Below are 5,049 nucleotides of genomic sequence, written 5' to 3' on the forward strand. Positions count from 1 at the left end.
GCTCGTTGTCATTAGCTCGTTGTCGTTAGTTCATTGTCATTAGTTCATTGTCATTAGCTCGTTGTCATTAGCTCGTTGTCATTAGCTCGTTGTCGTTAGCTCATTGTCGTTAGTTCATTGTCATTAGTTCGTTGTCATTAGCTCGTTGTCATTAGCTCATTGTCGTTAGTTCGTTGTCATTAGTTCGTTGTCATTAGCTCGTTGTCGTTAGCTCATTGTCGTTAGTTCGTTGTCATTAGTTCATTGTCATTAGCTCGTTGTCATTAGCTCGTTGTCGTTAGTTCATTGTCATTAGTTCATTGTCATTAGCTCGTTGTCATTAGCTCGTTGTCGTTAGCTCGTTGTTGTTAGATCATTGTCGTTAGATCGTTGTCGTTAGCTCGTTGTCGTTAGCTCGTTGTCGTTAGCTCGTTGTCGTTAGATCATTGTCGTTAGATCGTTGTCTTTAGCTCGTTGTCGTTAGCTCATTGTCATTAGCTCCTTGTCGTTAGCTCGTTGTTTTCCTGTTTTTAGTTTCTTCTGTGTTTCTTAGATGGAAACTACTTCTGCAGACTTATTTCTGCTATTCTTTGAAGATCTGGACGAGGGAACATGGAGTGTATTTATTTTTCTCATCATAGGGGTGTTTGGGCTGCACTTTGTCTGGTCCCTCACCTTGGACCTGTCTGCCTTGGGTGACCCTGCTAGGGGCGTGAAGCCCCGGACAGCATAGCTCCTAGGATCATTGGGACAATCAAACCCCTCCACCACGGTAAGGTGGCAGCCCAGGGAGGGGTTCAAGACTGTTTTACTGAATTTTAAGATTCAAGCATCCGTTTTGCTAGTTTTAGCTATCAATACGTTGTTGCTGGTCTTAACATTTAGTCAATGTTCAGCTGATACAAGAAATAAAAATAACAAAGAATATAAAAAATATAAAATATATCAACAATTTAGTTCTAAAACAGATCAGTGCAGACAGAAACATGAAAGAGTTTATTTTGGTGCAGGATTAATTTTATTGTGCAGAAAGGGGGCGGAGTTTAACAGTTTGAAGGACTTCCTGTGTTGCTCTGTGAGCACCTCCTGGTCTCAGTCCACGACTGAAGGTGCTGCAGGAAGAGTCCAGGGTGATGCAGGGGGGGTGACGTGTTGTTCAGGATCTGGAGCAGGTTCCTCAGCATCCTCTGCTCAGAGACTGCAGGTCCACTCCCAGAACTGAACCAGCTTCTGACGAGTTCACAGAGTCTGTTGGCTTCAGCTTTCTTCACCCTGCTGCTCCAGCACACCACAACGTAGAAGAAGACGCTGGAGACCACCGAGCGGTAAAACATCTGCAGCATGGTCCTGCAGATGTTAAAGGACCTGAGTCTCCTCAGAAGAAAAAGGCGACCCTGTCTTTCTTGTAGAGGCGTTGTTGTCAGCTGTCAGTCCAGTTTATGGTCCAGGTGGACCTCCAGGTACTTGTAGCAGTCCACAGTGTCCACCTCAGTTCCCTTGATGTTGACAGGGTTGGGGGGGCTGATCTTCTTCCTGTGGTCCACCTGCAGCTCTTTAGTTTGTCCAGCGTTGAGCTGCAGCTGGTTCTGTCCACCACACCTCTGTGCTCACCTTACTGGTCACCAGTGGTGCGGCCCACAATGGCAGATCATCCAGAACTTCTGCAGATGCAGGATTGAGAGTTGGACCTGAAGTCCGAGATGTAGAGGAACTATTACTATAAAATGGACTATCCTGATGCTGCTCAATAATCCAGGTAGAAAAATCTCAAAAGTTCAATCTGGTCCTCTGGACATTTAAAAAAACTAAACAAATGTAGAAATGTTTCGTCTCTCATCCGAGAGACTTCCTCAGTCTTTCATCCGAGAGACTTCCGCAGTCTTTCATCCGAGAGACTTCCTCAGTCTCTCATCCGAGAGACTTCCTCAGTCTTTCATCCGAGAGACTTCTTTCGGATGAGAGACGAAACGTTTCTACATTTTTTTGTTTTGTTTTTTGTTTTTTTGAATGTCCAGAGGACCAGATTGAACTTTTTAGATATAAAATGGACTGTTAGCTACTACTTATCATTTTTATTTGTAGCTATTGTTTAGCTGAAATAAACCTTTAGCTCTTGCTTTGCTAACTTTTCTGCTTCAGTTTTGTGTTTTAATCTTTTTAGCTTCAACAGCTCAGTTTCAGCTTGTTTTCAACACGTTTCGGCTCTCGTCTGTGCTTCGCTGTTTATGTTTACTTGGTCTACAGTTTTTGCTCCTTGACCTTCATCAGAGCCTCCAGCAGCTGAAGTCTTCATCGCTCTGCTCCCACTGAGCATGCTCAGACTGGACATACAGAAAACTAATCAGATTATCGCAGCCGAATGAGCCGAACACGCCGGGTGTCCTCAGACTGACAGATTTAACGGCTCTGGACGTGCGTCCATCTGAAGACACGCAGGTCAGTTATTGATTATCGATTATTGAAAATATTTCAGGTGTCTGAGCTGAAACATTGGAATAAATTTAAACTGTAGGCTCATCATTCCTCTTCCAGATTATTTAGGATTATTTCCGGTTGTTTTGGTGTGAAACAGATCAATGTCTGTGAAATCTCTGATGTTTTCCCGTTTTCAGTTTCTTCAGCTATTTCAGTCCAAACCCTCGGCTCATTCAGGATATTTCAGCTACAGTTTTAGCCTTTGTAACAGTTATGGTTCTTAAAATATTTAACTTTGTTTGTTTACGTTTCAGTGATGAACATTAAATTAGATTTCTTCAGATCCTTAAAAAACGTCCTGCTGATTAAAATCTACATCAGCTCACGTCTCCTGATTTGTCTTCTGGCTCCTCGGTCTTTTTGTCCACATGTTTGGTCTGTTAATGACCTTTGGCTGTTTTTATGTGTCGTCTTCAGCTCGTTGTGTCTCGGCTACAACACAGAAGTCCTGATGTTGAGTTTTGTTTGGGCCACACGTCTCCTGGATGACAGAATCTAAACGGGCGTCAGGAGTTCAGGGATTATTCAGCTCGTTTTCAGCTTCCTTCATGAATTTCATCCAAGTCTGTTTGTGAAAAGAAGACATTTTTCTAATCTCTGTAAACGAGTCGAGGCTGAACGTCCACGCAGCTCTTTCTTCCTCTTTGAATCAGAGAAATTCAGAATTATGACGTTTTCACTAACTTTGTTTCTGTGGCAGAAATGATTAATCTGAAATATCTTCAGATTATTTTCTGGAGAAACTCTGATCATCTGCTGAACGATCCCATCTCCATCTTCTGCTCATCTCTGGCCAGATGAACCCAGAACCCCGGACCTGCCGGTCCCAGGTGGTCCCAGACCAGAGGATCTATGATCCTGGGTCTGGATCAGTCCCAGGAGGACGTGCGCCTCCAGAGGGAGTCCAGATCAGATGACCCTCCTCAGCTGACTCCTTTGACGCAGAGGAGCAGCGGCGGCTCATGGCACCATAAGCAGCTCCTAAAGATTGTGAGACTACAGGTCGTCACTTTGAGGCAGAGCTCGAACTGTCGGTTTCTACATACAGAGGAGGTGCACGGTGGAGCAGCGGGGGGTTTAGAGTCAGAGTCGATTAGTCGGATTAAAAGAGCAGCAGTCGAAGCAGCTGCTCAGCTGACGGGTCACCAGCGCCAGCTTGAGACCTTCTGTCAGCTTCAGCCACCAACAGGAGCCTGCAGACACAAGGTGGAAGATGGACCATCAGGTTTTACCTGTCTGTTAGCAAAATATCTCATCATCCTCTGGACCAGTTGTAATGGTAAATGGACTGTACTTACACAGCTCCTTTCTGTCTGATCCAGATACTCAAAGCTCTTTACAACAGTCTGTGCCTCGTTCACCCGTTCACTCAGCGCTGTGTCTCTTCAAAGACTGACCAGAACTCTATCACATCCAGACACTGATGGACACACTGCAGGTGATGAGGGGCACTGTCCTGCCCAGGGACACTTCAACATGTGGCTGCTCGTGGATTCGAACCCCCAACTCTTTCATTGGAGGACGACTGCTCTAACCACTCAGCCTCAGCCGCCCGTAATGAAACTTTCAGGGACTGAACTGTTCACAGCTGATTAACGTTTAGTGTCGACTTGATTCAAGATGGCCGCCACAGCTACCTGACATTAGCAAAGCCAACGATGGCTAAAGCTCGCCCACTTTACAGATATCAAGCTAGATTTCCTGTGGAAGTAGCCGCAAGAACAGAAACTCCTACCACACACAGCCGAACACATTACAGAAGCTAAAACTGAGAAAGTTTAAACAATCTGAACGAAAGCTAAAACTTTCCGAACTATTGGTTAACAATTGGCTAAAATGAGCAAAAGAGGATCTAGAAGCTAAAAACACCAAATACTAGCTAAAAGCTCCTTATACTCCTCAATAAACCAAACCAGACGCTAAAATGATAAATTAATAAACAGTAGATAAAAGTAGCAAAACAGTTACTGAAAGCTAACTGTTTTGTTAGCAAAAATACTAGCTAAAACTTTCATTCCACCAGCTAAAAACAGCAAAACAGTGGCTAAAAGATAAAAATAGCTAAATGTTAGCTAAAAGCTAAATATGAAGCAAATATATGGAAGTGGATTTCAAAAAATCCCAATTTCATCAAAATAAGAGGTTTTCTCTGTTCATCCATCATTCATCCATCAACCATCATCCATCATTCATCCATCAACCATTGTCCATCATTCATCCATCAACCATTGTCCATCACCCATCATCATCCATCATCCATCCATCATTCATCCATCACCCATCATCATCCATCACCCGTCATCCATCATCATCCATTGTCCATCACCCATCATTATCCATCATCCATTGTCCATCACCCATCATTATCCATCATCCATTGTCCATCATCCATTGTCCATCATTCATCCATAATCCATCATCCATCCATCACCCATCATCCATCACCCATCATCATCCATCATCCATTGTCCATCACCCATCATTCATCCATCATCCATCATCATCCATCGTAAATCATCCATCCATCACGCACCATCCATTGTCCACGATCCATCATCATCCATCGTTCATTACCCATCATCCATTGTCCATCAT

The 5,049-nt window shown here is 43.8% G+C and overlaps 1 protein-coding gene across 1 annotated transcript in view; it reads left to right on the top strand.

Moving 5' to 3' along the window:
- Positions 1 to 2,364: 2,364 nt before the first annotated feature.
- Positions 2,365 to 5,049, top strand: part of LOC119413763 (fibrinogen C domain-containing protein 1) — a 15,665-nt gene continuing 12,980 nt past the window's right edge. Inside the window, exon 1 of the mRNA XM_037680821.1 lies at positions 2,365 to 2,415. The gene's annotated coding sequence lies outside the window, so the exon portion shown is untranslated. The remainder of the gene's footprint in view (positions 2,416 to 5,049) is intronic.

This window comes from Nematolebias whitei, chromosome 8 (genome assembly GCF_014905685.2).
Source record: "Nematolebias whitei isolate Nwh7 chromosome 8, NemWhi1, whole genome shotgun sequence".
Classification (NCBI taxonomy): Eukaryota; Metazoa; Chordata; class Actinopteri; order Cyprinodontiformes; family Rivulidae; genus Nematolebias; species Nematolebias whitei.